This window comes from Macaca fascicularis, chromosome 20 (assembly GCF_037993035.2).
Source record: "Macaca fascicularis isolate 582-1 chromosome 20, T2T-MFA8v1.1".
NCBI lineage: Eukaryota > Metazoa > Chordata > Mammalia > Primates > Cercopithecidae > Macaca > Macaca fascicularis.
Genome location: NC_088394.1, coordinates 14,811,989 through 14,834,557, shown reverse-complemented (window position 1 = coordinate 14,834,557; position 22,569 = coordinate 14,811,989). Strand labels below are relative to the sequence as shown.

Sequence of the window (22,569 nt, the reverse complement as noted above, 5' to 3'; positions counted from 1 at the left end):
TGGTTTGGGACAGAGTGATCCTACTGTGTACCAAGCATTGAGAATCACTGGTATAGCAGAACCTCTCATCTTATACAGAGAATAAATCATTTGCCCAATGAGTGGGAAGAGAGGTCAAAGGCAATTATTAATACACATGTAAAGAACAGTAGAATACAAATAGGGTAAGTAGGTACAAGGTGCTATTTAGGAACTTTTTTTTTTCTTTTTTTTTTTTTGAGATGGAGTCTCGCTGTGTCACCCAGGCTGGAGTGCAGTGGTACAATCTTGGTTCACTGCAGCCTCCACCTCCCAGGTTTAAGTGATTCTCGTGCCTCAGCCTCCCAAGTAGTAGGGATTACAGGTACCACCACCACGCCTGGCTAATTTTTGTATTTTTAGTAGAGACAGGGATCTCACCTTGTTGGCCAGGCTTGTCTCGAACTCCTGACCTCAAGTGATCCACCCGCCTTGGCATCCCAAAGTGCTAGAATTACAGGCATGAGCTACCGCACCCGGCCTCTATTTAGGAACCTAAAGAATTAAACGTCTAATTGTATTTGGGTAAGTTAGGGAAGTCTTCAAGGATGAGTAGGAGTTCACCAGGCACAGAGTTCTTATCATCAGTAAAAGGAGAGCAGCACAAACAGAGATCACCTAACAGCAAAAAGTTGGATGGGGCCAGTGTAGAGGGCATGACACAGAGTGGTAGAAGATAAGGCTGCTGCAGTAAAGCACAATTGTAAAGGAATGTGGACTCTAAAAACCAGTGATATGATTGATTTTGTATGTAAAAAGATAATTCTGACAGAGATCAGTTACTGATAAAGTCTCATGCTGAAATGCTGAGGAACGAAGACAGTGGAAATGCAGAAACAGGAATAAATTCCAATATAGTCATGCTTAACGACAGGGATACACTGTGAGAAATGCTTTGCCAAGATTATTTTGTTTTGTGCACATCACAGTGTGCACTTACACAACCCTAGATGGTATAGCCTACTACACTCCTAGGCTGCAGGTCATAGCCTATAGCTCCTAGGCCACAAAAACCTGTATAGCACGTTACTGTGTTGAATGCTGCAGGTGACTTTAACACAGTGGTAAGTATGTGTGTCTCTAGACATAGAAAAGGTACAGGAAAAATAAAGCATTATAACTGTATGGGACCAATGTTACATGGTGCATGATTGTATTATTGAAGAGACAAAATGTCAAGGCTTGAGGATGGCCCATTTGCAAGGTAGAGATTAAAGAGTTGAGGATGGCTGAGGTTTCCAGATTTGGGCAGCTGGAAAGGCTGGCGGTATCATTAACACCAAGGCAGGAATGAGTACTGAGGGGCTACTCACAAAGAGTGTTCACTTGGAGAAACTACAGGTCCCCAAGGCCAGAATGCTGAAAAAAGGGTGTGGCTGGAGAGATAGCCATTTGACTTCAGGCAAGTCATTTCTCTCTTAGAGACCTAGTTTCCTAATTTAAAAAAATGGGAATGACAACTGAAAAGAAGAGATGGGAAGAATATTTACTCAGCTTGACGCTAAATCTAATCTAGACTTTCCTTAATTTTGCCCTAATGACCCCTCTCTGGGTATCAACATTTCCATTTTATAGATGTGAAAGCCAAGGCTTGGAAAGATTAAACAAAATTAAGAGACTAACATCAAAGCCACGTTTCCAACTTCAGAGCTCATATTCCTGCCCTGATAACACGGTATGTATGTGCCAAAACGCAAATAAATTGGAGCAAAGAATTGGGAGAGAGAGATGTTGGGGAGTGAGGTGGAGGGAGATGGGAAAGAGGGACACAAGGTTGTGAAAAAAATTCATTTGTACAAATCCTTAACACGTGTACTGAAGGCCTACATTATTAGGCACCGTGCTGGGCACTGGGCTTCCAATGATGAATCATTCATGATCCCTGCTCTCAAAGGGGGCGAGACCTAGTCAAACAGGCAGTTACCACACTTTAGTGCTTAACAGGCGCTTTATGGCCGATGAAGGAAACCCTCTCCTCTCATTCCATTTTGCAAAATGCTGAAAGCGTGACTGGAATTAAACTTCAGAGAGGTAGCAGATGCACTACATACAAACAGGACATCTTTTTGATGTTAGGTTACAATTCTTTCAAATAAACAACTTCTAAGTACAGTTTTTATTTGTAGCTGTTGGATTTTTATGTGTAGCCATTAAGTATACAGAAAAAATGTACTATAAAAATAGCAAATACTGACAATACGCTGTATAGAAAAAGTTATATAACATTCCTGTGCTGGAAGTGGCTATTACAGTTCTAAGAATGCCAACGTGAGGATTTAACTTGTTCACTAGAGGAATAACTTTCAAATGAACACAACATAGAGCAAACTGCACACTAACCCTCCAACATGATACATTCTTAGTAAGTACTGTAACACTTGAGTAAACACCATTTTTTGAAATATTCATTATAATCCATCTATAAAAATTTGAACTAGCAAAAGTTTCAAACACACGTAGCTTTTAAATTACTACATAAAAAGACAAGGAATTAGAAAATGTTATTTATTCTCCAAGTAAAATGGCCCAAACCCAAGTCTTTTCAGTTTGAACAACTGTGTTTTTATGTGTATTCATAATGAATGAATTTCAGAGAATAAGAATTGATTAGAGGATTAATTTTAAGCAAGGATGATTTCCATATTTAGCAAATATTGAGTTAAAAGCAAACTGTAATTTTGTTGAATTATAATTAGCATGATTTAAATAAGTAAATGTTTACAAACAGAGTAAACAAATATTTTATTTAACAGATAAAAAATATATTGTACTCCTATTTCCAAGTTCTCTAAGGCAAGGAGAAAAAGCAGAAGGGAAGAGGACAAAGGGAAGAGATGAAAGAAAGAAAGGGAAAGAGAAAGGGAAACTAAAAAAAGGGAAGACTTTGTTTTCCAGTGTCTAACTTTTGCTATTAGCAATCAATGGAATTTAAATTTACATTTAAAATACATGAAAAAAATGAAGTTTGATTTACTTGTCTCAGACACTATGACTAATTAAGTGCAGCAGTGGGACCATGAGTCCCCTAATTTGTAATCCTGTTCTTTGGCACTTAATTAGCCAGAGTCAGAAACCCTGACGAATCATGCCAGTTAGTTGGTAAACTGAAAAACTAAGTTTAAAGAGGAGTCATTAAAAATGATAAGCACAAATCTGAAAACATTCTTCTTGAATTAGGGTACATAAATGTCAGTTCATTTGCCAGCCTTCTGACACAGGGTCAAGGCGATCTCTTGTCTCTGCAGATGTGCTGGTCTTCTGGCATAAGCCACCACTGTCTATGACTTCGAGTTTTTGCTTCTTCAAAGTGGAGTAAAAATTGAAAAGATTCCGAGTACAGACTGCATCTATATTTTACAATTTTAACCCAATATTTTTAGTTTCTCACCCATACCTGATATACTGTAGTATCATTTAAGCAACATATCTTTGTTTCTAAACATATAAATTTTTTTGCATTCATATTTTGTCAGTTTACATAATATTTAGTTAAATTACTACAACTAGCATAAACACATTTAGGAACAAACACAGCTGACTTCTGGTTAGGACACAAGTCAATTAGTCAGAACAGAACTACATCACCAGATTTTAGCACACCTCCTGGCCATAACCACTCAGCATGTCCTGAAACAAAGGGAATGGAGAGAGTTGGTAATCCAAAAAGCTGGTCAAGTGGAGGATGGCTAACAGAGCTTCTGCCACTAAGCATTGAAAAAAATATGTTAATTTCAGGATCATCTCAAATCAGAAACCTGGGTCTTAGGTTTTCTGGAGTCTGTTAATACAAATTACAACTAAGATATTATTTCATTACTGTTTAACTTCTTGTAAAATGTGTTAATATTGTACTCTTGAGACAACAGCTCAGAGTACATACCAAATAAAAGTTAATCTTCAGAGTTTCACAAAAGCACTTTAGCAGGTAGTAGAACTATAAGTTTCTAACACTGTTAGTTAAACATGAGATCATCTATTCTAATTTTATCAAAGTCCTTCAAAATACTTTTGGGTTCTTAACCATCTTAAAAGTGTAAAATCTGGTAGTCTTTTAATGTATTCAGAAGGTGTGTAACCATCACTATCCAAATCCAGAACATACTCATCACATCTAAAAAAAAAAAAAAAATCCTGCACCCATCAGCACAGCAGTCATTTCTTAATCTCTCCCTCAGCCCCTGGCAACCACTAATCTACTTTCTGTCTCTATGGATTTGCCTGTCCCAGACATTTCACATAAACAGAATCATAGAATATGTGGCCTTTTGTGTGTATCTTCTTTCGTTTAACATATTTTCAAGATTCAGCTATATTGTCCAAGTATCAATATTTTACTCCTTTTTATGGTTGAGTAATATTTCATTGTATGAATTTACCACCCTTTGTTTACCCATTCATCAGATTCGGTAGACTTTGGATTGTTTCTATCTTTTGGCTACTACGAATGTTGCTATGAAATGAGTACACACGTTGTTGTGTGTATATATTTTTTCCATTCTCTTGGGTATACAGGTAAGAGTGGAATTGCTGAGTCACAGAGGAAGTCTATGTGTAACTATTTGAGAGAATGCCCAACTGTTGTTCACAGTGACTATACCATTTTACATTCCCATCAGCAAAAGTTGGGGTTCCAACTTCTCCACATCCTCTTCTTTTTTTTTTTTTTTTAAATTATAGGTATCCTTGTGAATGTAAAGTGGTATCTCATTGTGGTTTTGATTTGCAGTTCCCTAATGACTAATGATGCTGAGTTTCTTTTCATGTCTTACAGGCCATTTACATATCTTATTTAGAGAAATACCCATTTTTATATAGAGTGACTGACTTGTCTTTTCATTGTTGAGTTAGAACAGTTCTTTCTTTCATTGTATGTAAGTCTAATGGATACTAGATCCTTATAGATTTGCAAATATTTTCTCCCATTCTGTGGGCTGACTTTTCATTTCCTGAAAATTAAAAAAAAAATTTTTAATTTTGATTAAGTCAAATTTTTCCATTTTTTTCTTTGGTTGCTTGTACTTTTGATATCATACCTAAGAAACCATCAACAAATGCACATCCGTGAACTTTTGCATCTATTCACAATTCTGGTCACGCTATCCTAAATTAGCTAAAACACAGTTTAACTACATTCTCTTAAGCATGAGATTGTGATCGCCTCACCTACTGATGAGGCTCTTATTAATTTGGTTTGAATTTATATTAGATGAATTTTGAAATCCTTTTCCACAACAGAGACAGTATAGTATAGGGTATCAGTTCAGAGTTCGTGTTTTGGAGTTAGATATGGGGACAAAACCCAGCACTATCACTAATAAATTATATGAACTTGAGCAATGTATAACCTCAACAAAGCTTAATTCCCCATATATAAGCTTGGGTCATTGTACACTGACATGGTTTGGCTGTGTCCCCACCCAAATCTCACCTTGAATTTTAGTTCCCATAATCCCCACGTGTCATGGGAGGGACCCAGTAATTGAATCCTGGGGGCAGTTACCCTCATGCTGCTGTTCTTGTGACAGTGACTTCTCATGAGATCTGATAATTTTATAAGGTGTTTTTCTCTCTTTGCTCACTGTTCCCTCTCCTGCTGTTCAGTGAAGAAGGATGTGTTTGCTTCCCCTTCCACCATGATTGTATAAGTATCCCGAGGCCTCCCCAGCACCATGCTCTTTCCTTTATAAATTACCCAGTCTTGGGTATGTCTTTATTAGCAGCATGAGAATGAACTAATACAGTAACTACCTCATGGATTATTATACAGATTAAATGTACACATACAAGTAGCTACTATTATAGTGCTTTCACCAATCAAAACGAATTTTCATGTATACAGTATTGGCAAAACTCTGAAAGTTTAATAACACACATCACTGGCAAGTCTGGGCTATAACTCACGTATGAGAGGAATATAAATTTTCTCTTTGTAGAGAAAAATTTGCCAGCATCTATTAAAATTACAAATGCATTAATCCTTTGACCCAGGAACTGATTTTCTAGGAATTTATATATTCAGAATGAACCTGCAGGTAGAAAATCCTCTTCCCAAGGGTAGTGTAAAACAGGACAAAATTGTCAAAAAAACAATGGTTTCAGAACTCCAGAAATTGACAAAAGGCATAAAACAAGAGAAGTGTTTATTTTAGACAAAACGACTGACCCCTTAGTAAAAACAAAGGATTCTGTGGCATTTGCAAATCAATTATTTGATAATGACTTGTATCCAGAATATAAAGAAAAAAAGATAAAAACCCCAATTTAAAAATGGGCAAAGGATTTGAATTAACATTTCACTAGGCCGGATGCAGTGGCTCACACCTGTAATCCCAGCAGCTTGGGAGGCCGAGGCGGGCAGATTACTGGAGGCCAGTAGTGCAACACCAGCCTAGTGAACATAGCAAAATCCCATCTCTACTAAAAATACAAAAAAATTAGCTGGGCCTGGTGGCGCAAGCCTGTGTTCCCAGCTACTCAGGAGGCTGAGGCAGGAGAATCGCTTGAATACTGGAGGCAGAGGCTGCAGTGAGCCAAGATCGCACCACTGCACTCATGCCTGGGCAACAGAGCGAAATTCCATCTCAAAAAACAAACAAAAACCATTTCACTAAAGAAGACATATGCATAACTAATAAGTACATGAAAAAATGTTCAATGTAATCAGTTATTAGGGAAATGCAATTAAAACCTACTGGTGGGTTCGAGGTACTAAAAAGACAGATAAAAGCAAGTGCTGACAAAGATGTGGAGAAACAGGAACCCCAGCACAGCACTAGTGAGGATGTAAAACACTACTTTGGAAAATCGGCTGGCATTTCCTTAAAATGTCAAACATAATCTTACCATATGATCCAGCAATCCCACTCCTAGGTATCTACCAAAGAGAAATAAAAACATATGTCCATCCAAAAATTTGCAGGCAAATGTTCATAGCAGCATAATTTGAAAGAGGCAAAACTTTAAATGTCCATCAACTAGTGAATGGATAAACAAAATGTGGTATATCCTAATGAAATAATATTCAGCAACAAAATGGAAAGAAATAATGATACAACATGGATGAAATTTTAAGACTCAAAAGTGATGATGGTACAAACTCTAAATTTACCAAAAAAAAAATCAAATTTTATACTTTAAATAAGTGACTCTTATGGTATGTAAATGACACCTCAGTAAGGCTGCTTTACAAAAAGATATTTTCTATCTGTGTGCAAATGTTCCTAACAGCTATGTTCATAATAGACCCCAAACTGGAAACAACCCAAATGACCTAAACGGATTGGAATAAACAACTATGGCACATGCATCCAATGGAACACTACTGAGTAATAAGAGGAATGAACTACTGATAGGTGAAACAACCTGGCCTGAATCTCAAACGCATTATGCTAACTGAAAGAAGTTGTACTCAAAGGACTTCAATACTTGGACATGCTGGAAAAGCCAAAGCTACAGGGACAGAGAACAGAGTAATGGCTGCCAGGAGTGCGGCTGACAACAAGGGGATTTTTGGGTGATAGAACTGTTTTATATCTTGGTTGTGGTGGTTACCTGTCTCTGTGTCTTTGTCAAAACCTAGAACTTATGCCAAAAATAGTGAATTTTATGATACACAAATTACAAATAATTAAAACAATGATACTGTCCAAGATTATTGTGATATGGTTTTTAATAGCAAATTAGTAGAAATAACTCTAGCCACGATCAACAGGAGATGGGTTAAATCATTGTACATTCATACAATATAATACTATGCAGTTATAAGTATGAATGAGGACGCTCTCTCCAGGTGATACTGATACGGAAAGATATCTAAGATCTGTTGCTAATGAAAGCAGGGGGTTAACTTGGTCAGGTCTGCCTGCCCAGCTTGCTTTTGGTCACCTGCTTTTTATTGCTGTTGCTGTTGTTTTCCTTTTTCTAAGAAGCTGAAGGCCGCAGTGGGTGAAGGCTTTACTGCTAAACATTGAAACTTCACTGGCTATGTTATAGATAACATCATAGGTCATCATGGTAATGGCCATTTCAGTTGTTTTCCAGGAATTTGGGCCAGCTCCTGTCCAGTTCCAACTGGTTGAGACCACCAATCCTTCAACTGGGCCTGTGTTAAGAGCCTAAGAGGTGACCTTTTGAGGTCGGGGTGGGGGAAAACTCCACTCTTAGATCATGCTAACGCCACTTTTGGCACATATGTCCTATGAAATGGCATGAAACCCAACTACACTTGCACAGAATGAACCTCTTACTTCATTTTCCCCCATGCCTTAGACTACCTCACATCCTCAACTATAAATATCCCTAAGCCTTATCTTCAGGGAGGTGGTTTTGAGAGCTGTTCTCCCGTCTCCTTGCTCAGCAGCCTTGAGAATAAATCTTTTCTCTTTTGCAAAACCCAAGTCACAGTAATTAACTTACTGCATGCAGACAGTTATACATATATTCAGTTTTGCTAAAATGAATATATGCTAAAATGACACCCTGGACAAAGACATAGGAAAGACTTGGACTTGGCCAGTAACACCAGTGAATTAGAAAAGGGGAAAAGAAGAATATATATATATATACACACATACATATTTACTTTTGCTAAAAATGACACCCTGGAGAAAGAGGAAAGGAGTAGAGTGGTTCTCAGCTGTGTGTGAGCAGGAGTGGGATGGTGCAATGGAGTGGTCACTGGCCAAGGCTAGAGTGGATTTTAGTCTTTTTTTTTTTTTTTTTTTTTTTTTTTTTTTGAGATGGAGTCTCACTTTGTTCCCCAGGCTGGAGTGCAGTGGCCCGATCTCGGCTCACTGCCATCTCGGCTCCCGGGTTTATGTCATTCTCCTGCCTCAGCCTCCCAAGTAGCTGGGACTACAGGCGCCCACCACCACGCCCGGAATTTTTTTTGTATTTTTAGTAGAGATGGGGTTTCACCACGCTAGCCAGGATAGTCTCAATCTCCTGACCTCATGATCCACCCACCTCTGGCGTAAGACAAAGGTACTTACTAAGCCCGGCCCTTAGTCTTGTTATCTTTGAATGTGTGAATGTGTTGTTTATGCTTAAAAAGCATACAATTTAAGGCTGAAAATCTTTTTGAATATTGTTCCATTTTGTAATATCTTCACTCCATTTTGTATCATCTGAAATTTGTTTGCCTTTTGCATATTCATCTTAGTAACTGATGAAAATACTAAACTAAAGCAATCCTTGCACAAACTAATAAAAATCTTTAATAAATGGATGTTAATCCATTATTCTGCACCATCCCAGCTTCACAAATTACAAAAATCATGACTATGGGCAAGTTAGTTGACCCCCCCAAGCCTCTTTGACAAATGAGTATAAATAATATATCCCTTGCACAGTGCAAATTAAGTGAGATACTATATGTCAGGTGTTTGGAATTACACTTGGCTGTGAGAAACCATTAAAAAATTGCTCATTGGCTTCATTTGTAGCTACGGTTGTTTCCTGGATGAAGTATTCACTTAACGATCATAGTATTTAGCCCCTGTTTCAGGAGAGACCTTGTTAAATCAGAACTGTGATGGTTAAAGTTTTCTCCTCTGTTGTCAGACTGCTTGGGTTCAAATTCCAGCTGTGAAATTTTCTAGCTGGTGGGCAAGTTACTTAAAGTTTCAAAGCCACAGCATCTTTTAGTTAAAGCTGGGGGTGACAAAGGTACTTATTTCACAGGATTGATGGGAGAAGTGAAGAGATAATAGATGTGAGGTGCACAGCAGAGCTATGAATAAATCAGTAAATGTCAATAACGTCAGCAATTAGTGTTATTATTCTGTCTACCACATTCTTGGTTTCCTGAATCGATTATGTGAAATAATATAAAAAGTATAACATTATTATTTTAAAAAATTTAACACCCTTTCTAGCTTGTCTTGACTTTCTAATTAAACTTCAAACTTCCAAATAAAAAAACTTTATTTCTACCAACTGTTCTGACACACACAGAAAAATATTCTGATGAATAAATGATAACAGGGTTTTAAAGTTTTCCTAGCCCAGGCATAATACAGGTTAGCTCTTAAAGTAACAGAGGCTGAAATTAATATTTATATTTTGCATTGTTTTCTCCAATATTTGGGATTTAACAGACATTTGGATTTCTAGGTATCTGGCAACATAACATGGCTATACATATAAACTAACGTTTTTTTAAAAAGAAAAAAAAATCCTCTGGCTTTTAGAGAGTGGGTATTGTTTCTAAAGTTACTTCTTGAAACTAGTTACCCAAACTAATCTTAGTGAATTAAGAATTTCCTAAGGTTTTATTTTCTAAAGTTCGATCAGTAAAATAAATTTCTCCATGTACTTTTTATTCCTTACTACATTATCTCTTTAGCTTTTCTTTAGAGTAGCCAGAGAAGTTAATAAGTTTGAGTTTAGTCCTTGAAAGTAATTATTCAGGGTTACAATTTCTGTGCTGGAAACGACTAAACTAAGGAAGGGGAGGGCAGCTCAGGTTTCTGTGTTCCGTAAACTCTTTGTTTTCCAAGCAGCATTATTTTAATTATTTCCTATAAATACATCGTTGTCCTTAAGATAAATATTTTTCAGATAAAGATGAAAAATTGTTAACCATCACTTGTAAAATCCCTTGGAAATGACCTCAGCATATTATAAACCTCAGAAAGACATAAAGTACAAAAACCCATCTGCCAAATAAGAAAAGCAACCACTGCCAACAATTTCATAAAACAAGTTATTCCAAAAAGAAAAAGATTTAGAAGGTTTTATCAGATGAGTGGAAACAATATGTTTACAAAATTTCTGGGAGATACTGTAAAAAACTACAACTGGAAAAACTGAGGTGCTTGCTAGAGAAGAGTCTGCTCACCCTCACCCATCCCTACTGCTAAACGCAGCACCTCTGAGGGTTCCCCTACAAGCTGCCCACTCCAGCTGACATAACCATTCTGTTTGCCAGGCTAGATTGCCATTAAACCGAATTCAGATTTTCTCTGAAATCTAAGATGAGACCTCAAGCCCACAGTATTTACCCCCAGGAATTTTGCCCATGAAACAGAAATGGTCGTGCCGGAGGGGCTGGCAGCAGGTGTGCCTCGTGCTACATTTGCACATACCCTTGCCGAGGTGGTCTCAAGAAAGGCAGAGGCAGTTGCAGCCAGCCCACATCTCTGAGAGAGACAACAGTAAGCATTCATTCATATTAATGTAAGATCCCAGTCTCTTTCTCTTGAGCACACTGGACAGCAAGCAATCAGAACCATTATTACTGCACTAGTGAAAGACGATATGCCAACCTTAATCTGCAGGCTGCAGCCAAGGATTCCAGTGGGGTCTTTATTTGAAGTTCTAAGGAAATTCTACTAGGTATCAAAGTACAAAAGAAAACACAGATTTCAGTTTTGAACAACTCAACCCTATACACCAGCAAGGTATGCAGAAAACACAAAGGAAAATATATAACAGGAAATAGTGTAGTGGTTAAAAAATATTTTAATAGGGAAAAAAACTGAAAACAACCTACTGCCCATCAGTAGGGTTAATAAATGTTAATACTCATTCCTTCTGAAACTGTTCCAAACAATAGAAAAAGAGGGAATCCTCCCTAACTCATTTTATGAGGCCAGTATCATCCTGATACCAAAACCTGGCAGAGACACAACAAAAAAAGAAAATTTCTGGCCAATATCCCTGATTAACATCAATGCAAAAGTCCTCAATAAAATACTGGCAAACCAAATCCAGCAGCACATCAAAAAGCTTATCCACCACGATTAAGTCAGCTTCATCCCTGGGATGCAAGGCTGGTTCAACATATGCAAATCAATAAACGTAATCCATCACATAAACAGAACCAATGACAAAAACCACATGATTATCTCAATAGATGCAGAAAATGCCTTCAACAAAATTCAACACTCCTTCATGCTAAAAACTCTCAATAAGCTAGGTATTGATGGACCGTATCTCAAAATATTAAGAGCTATTTATGACAAATCCACAGCCAATATTATACCGAATGGGCAAAAACTGGAAGCATTCCCTCTGAAAACTGGCACAAGACAGGGATGCCCTCTCTCACCACTCCTATTCAACACAGTTTTGGAAGTTCTGGCTGGGGCAATCAGGCAAGAGAAAGAAATAAAGGGTATTTGAATAGGAAAAGAAGAAGTCAAATTGTCTCTGTTTGCAGATAACATGATTATATATTTAGAAAACCCCATCATCTCAGCCCAAAATCTCCTTAAGCTGATAAGCAACTTCAGCAAAGTCTCAAGATACAAAATCAATGTGCAAAAATCACAAGTATTCCTATACACCAATAACAGACAAACAGATAGCCAAATCATGAGTGAACTCCCATTCACAATTGCTACTAAAAGAATAAAACACCTAGGAATATAACTTACAAGGGATGTGAGGGCCCTTTTCAAGGAGAACTACAAACCACTGCTCAAGGAAATAAGAGAGGACAAAAACAAATGGAAAAACATTCCATGCTCATGGATAGGAAGAATCAATATCGTGAAAATGGCCATAATGCCCAAAGTAATTTATAGATTCACTGCTATTCCCATCAAGCTACCACTGACTTTCTTCACAAAATTGGAAAAAACTACTTTAAACTTCATATGGAACCCAAAAAGAGCCTTCATAGACAAGACAATCCTAAGCCAAAAGAACAAAGTTGGAGGCATCGCACTACCTGACTTCAAACTATATGACAGGGCTAGTAACCAAAACAGCATGGTACTGGTACCAAAACAGAGATATAGACCAATGGAACAGAACAGAGGCCTCAGAAATAACACCACACATCTACAACCATCTGACCTTTGACAAAGCTACACAAACAAGCAATGGGGAAAGGATTCCCTATTTAATAAATGGGGCTAGGAAAACTAGCTAGCCATATGCAGAAAACTGAAACTGGACCCCTTCCTTACACCTTACACAAAAATTAACTCAAGATAGATTAAAGACTTAAATGTACGACCTAAAACCATAAAAATCCTAGAAGAAAACCTAGGCAATACCATTCAGGACACAGGCATGGGCAAAGACTTCACGTCTAAAACACCAAAAGCAATGGCAACAAAAGCCAAAATTGACAAATGGGATCTAATTAAACTAAAGAGCTTCTGAACAGCAAAAGAAATTATCATCAAAGTGAACACGCAACCTACAGAATGAGAGAAAATTTTTGCAATCCATCCATCTGACAAAGGGCTAATATCCAGAATCTACAAAAAACTTAAAACAAATTTACAAGAAAAAACAACCCCATCAAAAAGTGAGCAAAGGGTAAAGAACAGACACTTCTCAAAAGAAGACATTTATGCAGCCAACAAACATGAAAAAATGCTCATCATCACTGGTCATTAGAGACATGCAAATCAAAACCACAATGAGATACCATCTCACGCCAGTTAGACTGGCAATCATCAAAAAGTCAGGAAACAACAGATGCTGGAGAGGATGTGGAGAAACAGGAACGCTTCCTACACTGTTGGTGGGAGTATAAATTAGTTCAACTATTGTGTAAGACAGTGTAGCTATTCCTTAAGGATCTAGAACTAGAAATACTATTTGACCCAGCAATCTCACTACTGTGTATATACCCAAAGGATTATAAATCATTCTACTATAAAGATACATGCACACGTATGTTTACTGTGGCACTATTCACAATAGCAAAGACTTGGAACCAACCCAAATGTCCATCAATGATAGACTGGATAAAGAAAATGTGGCATATATATACCATGGAATACTATGCAGCCATAAAAAAGGATAAGTTCATGTCCTTTGCAGGGACATGGATGAAGCTGGAAACCATCACTCTCAGCAAACTAACATAAGAACAGACAACCAAACACTGCATGTTCTCACTTGTAAGTGGGAGCTGCACAATGAGGACACATGGACACGGAGGGGAACATCACACACTGGGGCCTGTTGCAGGGGCTAAGGAAGGGATAACATTAGGAGAAATACCTAATGTAGGTGATGGGTTGATGAGTGCAGCAAACCACCATGGCACGTGTATACCCATGTAACAAAACTGCACGTTCTACACATGTACCCCAGAACTTAAAGTATAATAAAAAAATAAAATAAATGTTGGTACATTAATTCCACTGAAATTATGCTATAACTTAAAGAAAAAAAAAAAGACAGATCTATATGTACTGAAAGGGGAAAATGTCCATGATACATAATTAAACAGAAAAAGTTAACTGCTGAACAGAATGTCCTATGTGTATATATATAACATTTACACAGAAAGAACAAGAGAAAGAATGGGGCAGGCAGGGAGATTGGAGGCAGGCTGGCAGGCTGCATGCCAAAGCAACGGAGAGAGAAGGTGAGAAAAAAGGGACAGAGCAGAGGTCAAAGAGAGAAGAAAGTCAGGAGGCTGGTAGAGAGTGACAGAAAATGTACACACCCAACTGGCTATCTCTGAGTATACCATACAGTAGCTACTTGCCACATGTGTCTACTTAAATACAAATCAATTACAATTAAATTAAAATAAACAATTCAGTTCTACAATTGCACCTGTCACATTTTAAGGGTCTGACGGCCACATATGGTTAATGGTTACTATACTGACGGTACAGAATAGAACATTTCCATCATTGCAGAAAACTCTGCTGGGGAGTTCTACTCTATACCCTTTGGTATTGCGTCAAATTTTTACAACGAGCATGTGCTACCTTTACAGTCTGCAAAGAGAATAAAGACATTTCCAATTTGAAAAAAACAAAAACAAAAACACGTTCAGGGCTTTTCCCCTCATTCTGCATCTCTTTTAATACCTCCTTTTCAAACACCAACAGAAGCACTAGAGTTTTCATAAGGGCTTAAGAATCTAAGCAGTAGTCAATTTTTTCTAAGTTATTTAATTTTTACTGACTCAATTCTACTTAATAAGAGTTCAAACGTCACCAAAATAAGGAATACAACAATATACACTTGGAGCATCGTGACATCGCTCTTGTTCTTTAAAACAGAAAAAAAGGTCGTATTACTCATTCTCAGCAGAAGCGGGAGTGGTTGACAGAAACCCCTTACAGTTTAGACAAACATTTTAAATGGAAGCTTTTCTTCAAAAGAATAATGGCACTTAAAAATAGCATTCATTTTTTTTTCTGATTCAATTCAGTACAAAGTAGAAAGGCGAAAAAATAAGCCTAACGCTCAATGTAAAAAAACACACACACACACACATTAACTGAAAAAGAAAACAACAATGCTAAGAACCAGCTTTCAAATGAAGACTATAACACCAAAGCAAAGAAGACTCATAATAACCAGTTTTAAAGACTTTCTGATGTAAGAGAAGTTTGAGGTGAGGTTTTAAGAGAGCAACAGTTTAAAGAAGAGTTAAAAGACTTCTGGAAAAAATACATTATACATACATATGAGTTTATGCGGAATGCACAAACAACTTCTTGAGACCCGAAATCTCCTTTTAAAAAACCACTCACTGCTGCTGCAAGATTATAGCCCAGGCCCTACTGCTGTATCTACCAGCACGCAGTGACCCATGGTCCCACAGACAGACCTAACCTGTGTCCTCAAAGTTCTCCTAAAAGCCCTCCACAAAATCAAGTCCACCTACTTTCCTAGCACAACCACCCGCTACTCTGTCTCCCACACACTAAGTTCCAATCATAACCATCCACTCAAGGTTCTTAACAGGGCCTTGGATAATGTATCAATATACAAAGCCACAGTGATTAAGATAGTGTGGAAGTGACACAAGCATACATTATTTTAAAAGAATGTATTATAAAAAAATGAAGCAGCCCATGTATACTCAGGAAACTGAATACGTGATAAGGTGGCATCACAAATCAGAGAGGAAAAAGATAGACTATGCAATCAGTGACAATGGCTTGTGCAACCAGTTTATTCACATGGAAAATTTTCCATATCTTATATGCACATACAAAAATAAATTGCACATGGATTAGACCTATACTGAAAAAAAACAGAACAAACTTTTAGAAGAAAACATGGTAGGATCTCTTTATGACCCCAAAGTACTTAGAGAACGGAAGGATTAAACATGATGCAAAAAGTATTAACCATAAATGAACAGACTGACAAGTATGACTTGATTATAATGTGAAACTGGCAACCAACAAAGCATACCACAAAGTGGAAAGATAAGCCACGATGGAGAACATACTTGAAATATGGAAAACAGGAAATGGAAAATATCAATAAAAGGTTAATCTGAAGGCCGGGCGCGGTGGCTCAAGCCTGTAATCCCAGCACTTTGGGAGGCCGAGACGGGCGGATCACGAGGTCAGGAGATCGAGACCATCCTGGCTAACACGGTGAAACCCCGTCTCTACTAAAAAATACAAAAAACTAGCCGGGCGAGGTGGCGGGCGCCTGTAGTCCCAGCTACTCGGGAGGCTGAGGCAGGAGAATGGCGTGAACCCGGGCGGAGGAGCTTGCAGTGAGCTGAGATCGGGCCACTGCACTCCAGCTTGGGCGACAGAGCGAGACTCCGTCTCCAAAAAAAAAAAAAAAAAAGGTTAATCTGAAATATATAAGGATATAAACATACATAAGAAAAAAATACAAAAGAAAAACTGACAAGTCCCAAAAGAGGAAATGGAAACAGCCAAATAAACATAAGAAGTGATGCCCAAATTCACTAGAAATGAAGGAAATGTACTATTTCACATAGGCAAAAATTTGAAAGTCTGACAGTACCAAGTCTTGGCAAGAACATGAAGCAACAGGAATTCTGAGACAGTGCTGTCAGGAGCCGAAACCTCAAAGCTGCTCTGGAGAATGATCTGGCAACGTCCAGTGAAGCTGAGGAAATGTAAGACCCTATGTGTCAGCTGTTCCACCTTCAGGTGCTGTTAAATTCAGTTTAGTCTAAAGCTGCTATGCAAGGCCATTATTTTAGACTAAACTCCTACACTAAGCCCCAACAGACCAAACCAACCAAAATACAATCACTTATACTAAATATGACATAATCAAACTAAAACTTAAAAAAAAAAAACAAGTTTGAAACAGACCAGATTTTGTTTTTCTCCTATAAACAACAAATTCCAACAAAAAAAGGTTCCCTCTACTCTAACCCTTAAAAAAAATATTATCTGCAGTCCTTATTCGCACCTTGCAAAGTCCACTGGTCTACTATTTCCTAGTAAAATTTAAAACCAAAGTGACACTAATGCCTAAAGTTTTGGTCAATCTCTCAAAAGTGAAATTTTGAGAGACTGATCAAAAGGGAAAAACTACTAAATTTAATTTAGTCTAAACCTGCCTCATTACATATTTTAAATTCAGCTTAAAGGTTTCTCCATACATAAGAAACTATAACCTAGCTAAATACAAAAACAAACTATAACCTACTCTTGCGCCAATCACCTAGTTTCAGCCAATCAGAGGCAGTCAACTGTCAAACTATGTTCAAATAAGACCAACACTGAACTATAATCAATCTGACTGTTTCTGTACCTCACTTCCAGTTTCTGTATGGCACTTTTCTTTTTCTGTCCATAAATCTTCAACCACATGACTACACTAATCCTACCTTCTCTAATCCTAGTCTAGTTTGGGGGCTGCCTGATCCACAAATTGTTCTTCATTCAATTAAATTCTATTATATTTAATTTGTCTAAGGTTTTTCTTTTAATAGTACAAACCCTAGAGAAGCTGTCAAACATGCACGAGACATGTACCACAATGTTGAAAATAACAAAAACCTCTCATTGACAGAAGAACGGATAAACTAGTATAGTCCTAAAATATCATACAACAAAACTGAAAGAATTACTGCTACACACATCTACATGGCTAAATCTCACACGAAAGGCTAAATGAAAAAAGCAATCCGCAGAAATACATATACAGTATGATACCCTACTATGCAAAGTTCAAAATCTTCAAACCAAATAATTGTTTTAATAATATACAAATATATAGTTTTTATATATATGGGTGTGCATATATATATGTAAATACTTACACTATCTCTCTCTGTCTCTCTCTCTCTCAATAGTGTATAAAAAGCATGCACCATGACATCTGGCTAATTTTTGTACTTTTTGTAGAGACAGGGTTTTGCCAGGTTGCCCAGACTGGTCTTGAACTCTTGAGCTCGAGCAATCGGCCCAACTCAGTCTCCCCAAAGTGCTGGGATGACAGGCATTAAGCCACCATGCCAGACCTCCCCCATCTTTTCACATGGGAGAGACAAATGCACACTTCAGGAAGATGGGGAGGTTTGGCACAGTGGCTTAACGCTGGTAATTCCAGCACTTTGGGAGGCTGAGGCAGGCAGATCGCTTGAGTTCAGGAGTCCAAGACCAGACTGGGCAAAATGGCAAAACCCCATCTCTATAAAAAAAAAAAAAAAAAAAAAATTACAAAAACTAGCTGGGTGTGGTGGTGCGTGCCTGTAGTCCCAGCTACTCAGGAGACTGAGGTGGGAGGATCACTTGAGCCTGGGAGGTGGAGTCGAGATCATGCTGCTGCACTCCAGCCTGGGTGACAGAATGAGACCCTGTCTCACAAAAAAGAAAAAAAAAAAGAAGATGGGGAAATGCCATCTGGGAGAGGCACATGGGGAGAATCAACTCTATATGCAATGTTCTATTTTATTTTTTATCATTTTTTGTTTTAATGTAAATCAAAAGTAGCAAAATGTTAAGATTTGACTAAGCTAGGTGGAGGTTATATTATTCTCTATGTTTTTCTGTATTCATGAAATATTTCAAAGTATGAAGTAACATATTTTTAAAGAAAGAGAAAAAGGGGGAAGAGGCTGAAATTTACCAAAATGGTTGTCTCTTTATATTAAACCTATGAATGGCTTTTCTTTTTTCCTGTCTAGTCTTCCTGATTTTCTAACTTTTTTTTTCCCTATAAAGTCACCCCATGTACCTCTAATCCAGATTATTCTCCATCTCACTCCCAAAACCAACCATGCACTTTCCTGTCCCTTTGGTACAGAACTGAACACTGCAGCCGGCACCATCTCCTCCACTGGAATCCACGTTCTAGGAGGGACGGCCACAAGCATTCTTATTTGTCTATAAATTATGTTTTTAATGCCTATGTGCCAGTTTTTGTGCCAGGAGCTGGAGAAACATAAATGAACACAACAGACATTGTCCCTTTCTCCATTGAACTTAGTCTCAAGGAATAGAAACATTTAAGTAAAACACAGAAAAAACTCTATGATTAAAACTGTGAAAACTGCAGTGAAGGAAAAGAATAGATGCTATGGGACCATATATTAGGAAGGCCTGATCAAGACTGGATAGGAGGAGTAGGAATGTGCCAGGAAAGGAAGGATGTAAGGGTCTTCTGGACAGAGAGGCAAAATCCACCAGTGTCTTTCTCACTGGGCTGGGAGCACCTTGAGGGCAAGGACTGCTTGTGATTCTTATCTGTGCCTATTATTTGTACAGTGCTTTAACAAATGCTTCCTGGTTGATTCTAAGGCAGCCTCCAGCAGATCATGAGATTCTGTGGCCTGTAACTCTAAGGGACGAAATAATTCCTTGGGGGATGGCCCAAAGGCAAAAGGAGTAGTTATTCAAAGAGAAGAACAGAGTTTGATCCCCTTAAGTATGGTACCTCAATCCCTTGAAAATCATTTGCTATATATTCTCACATGCCATGTCCCGAGAGAGCTGAGCTAGACCTGTCTATCCATCCCTTTCCTTGCCCAGTACCCTCCTTCCCACCTTATTAATTTAATTCAATATGATTAAGGTGACCCATGTGTGCCAAGGTAGGAATATGAAGATGCCCTTAAGCACAGCCCCTTCCTCAAAGAGTCTTCCTTCTAGACCTGTAGATCTCAAACATGGGTGACTGTGCCTCCCCACCCCTGAGCATGTCTGACAGTGTCTGGAGACATTCTTGGTTGTTGCAATAGGAAGGAGGGTTACTGGCATCTAGTGGGTAGAGATCAGGGATGTGCTAAACATTCTACAATGGTGCTTACAATGACCACCCCCACCCCACCCCACCCCCACCACCAACAAAGAATTACCCAGTTCAAAATGTCAATAGTGCCAAGGTGGAGAAATCTGGTAAGTATTATTTAGAACCACGTCTAGAAGCTGACTGCTAAAGCAAGGCAAATGTCAGAGGCCAAGTGTGAGACGCACAGCAGGTCAAGTGTCAGAGGCTCAGGAGGGTGCTAAACACCAGGTCATGAAATAAGCATATAAAAAAAGTTAATTGTGCTAAGGCTGAGATGCTTGCTCCAGAGAATTAGTAATATAATTATATCACAATGCAACAGGAGCATAAGACATTGCCCAAACACAAAGGCAGTGTACTTAATCTAGAACTAGGAGTGGAAAGGTTCCCCTGGAAGTGAAATCTAATCCAAGACCTGAAAAATAGACGAGTTAGAAAAGGGACGTGAGGATGGAGGCAGGATAAAGAAGCTATTTCAGACAGAAGGTACAGTCAATAGGCAAGCAGGACTATGGAACAGAAGATACATGTTTGCAAGTAAAAAAAAATAAGGAGTGGATATTGAAGGGCTAGAAAGGTAAAATGGGCCCAGATTACAATGAGTTTTGTATGATGGGTTAAGAAATGTGTGCCCCATCTGTAGAGCAGTAAGAAGTCAATGAAAGGATTTACAAAGAGGAGCAATATGAACCAAACTTGTTTTAGGCCAATTACTCTGGAGACTGGATTGCTAAGGAACAAGAGGCAAGGAGATGGAGTGGGAGGAGGCCCCTGTGATCCAGGTGACAGTCACGGCTTGTCCTAATGGTGGCCCACAGCATGGAGGGGAGGGGAGGATCAGACAGTAGAATCATTACAACACAATGTGCACTTATTACAGTTCTCTGCAAGTAACTCCAAAGACCCAAAAGTCTAAAACTGGGAGTTTTTTCATAATTCATCTGTGGTCCAACCTGACCAGAATTATATGCAGCAAAATCAGAATCTGAGCTGATTTGAGGCTATTTGTAGTGCATTTCCTATTTAGTGTGACTATTTCAAGGCAGAAATATTAATGTTTGATTATGGGGTACTGCCCCAAACTTCACTGGGTAGTACATGTCATCTTTTTAAAATTCAAAAAAACCTGTATTTAAAATGCAGCTGGGCTGCAGAGTTTAAGAAAAGGTGTTGAGGACCTGTACAAGGTGCTGAAAAAACTTTTATCAAACTACATTAAATAGGGCAAATTAGGTTACTGAATGATTACTTGTTCAAAATATTTATCTGTCACTGTGCTTACTTATAGTATGAAACATCCAGATAACACACGATTAATTTTTTGGAACTCTACCTTAAAAATCCAGAAATTTGGCAATGTAATGATAGCAGATTTGAAGTAGTAGGATTTGGGGAAATAACTAAAAATATATATATTTCACAAAAATCTACTTATTTAGTTGATAATTCCTCCTCCTGACATTGCTGCTCAGAAGAAAGAGTAGGTACAATGTGTAGCAAGAACCAGATCCTCCCCTCAGTAGCATAATTCCAAGTAGTGTCAGTGTGGCGCTGAAAAGGACTTGAGGTCATCCTCCCAATAACTGTTAGCACTGGACTTTTCCCAGGAGAGGAGACCTGATCCTTTCCATACTTGTGTCAAGTGCTGCAAATACTTACATTAAGTGGTCACTAGCCATGGCTGTGGTGGCAAGGAGGAAGAATCTAGGACTCACTCTCATTCATTCATCCTTTCATTCAAAAAATATCTATGAAGAGCTTTCTGTGTGCCAGGCACTATTTATTCTAGGTGCTGAAAATATAGCGATTAACAAGATAGACAAGGTAGCCAGATAGCCCCTTGGAAGTTATGGATTTGGACAGGAAGCATATAATTACAGTAAGATGTAACATATTATGATGGGAAAGCACAGTGATGACAATACACAGCAGCAGGGACCCAATGCACTAGAAAGCAATCTACAAAGACCTCCCTGAAAATGCAACATTTAAACTGAGACCTACAGAATAATAATTAGAAATTACTGGTCCAAAAAAACTACAGAGAGAAAGAAACTGAACTGAAGCAAACCAGAGAACAGGATAAAATAATGGTTGAAATTGAGGGTGGGAGGCAAAACTCAGTGAAGCCCAGAGCCAGCACAAGCATGGTGGAATGCAGCCTCAACTGCAGGCAGGAAAGGAGCTTTTACCCAGAAGAAATCCTATTTGAAATTGGACTACTCTTTCTGATGTTCTGGAAGGTAGCTGGAACCTAAAAATAGAATAAATGTGGGAATTGAGATTGAAAATACATACTTAAGAAGTTTTTTTGCTTATTTGGGCCAGAAGAAAATAATCCTTCCATGTATTAAAACATACCTAAAATGCTCTTCAAACGGGTAAAAGGAATAGTTCTATATTGAAACATTTAGAACATTTACAATGAGTCCAAATAATAAATTAGGTCATCAGCAATATGCTGCCAACTTTGTAAAGCACTATGGTCTGGCAGGGCATTTTAAAATAATAAATTTACCAGAAGCATAATTGAGATATTCAGATGTCAATTGGGAAGACATTGGCAACATTAAAGTTTCCAACCACAAATATATCAGTATA

At 38.1% G+C, this 22,569-nt stretch overlaps 1 protein-coding gene across 34 annotated transcripts in view; it reads right to left on the bottom strand.

Annotated features, from left to right (window-relative positions):
• The window catches only part of MRTFB (myocardin related transcription factor B), a 205,928-nt gene that overhangs the window by 130,418 nt on the left and 52,941 nt on the right, over positions 1-22,569 (bottom strand). For 4 of the 34 annotated variants that reach the window (XM_065536648.2, XM_045381737.3, XM_074028256.1 and 1 more), the window contains one exon: positions 6,862-6,892. The exons of the other annotated variants lie outside the window; for them this stretch is intronic. The gene's annotated coding sequence lies outside the window, so the exon portion shown is untranslated. The remainder of the gene's footprint in view (positions 1-6,861; positions 6,893-22,569) is intronic. 34 annotated transcript variants of the gene reach the window in all.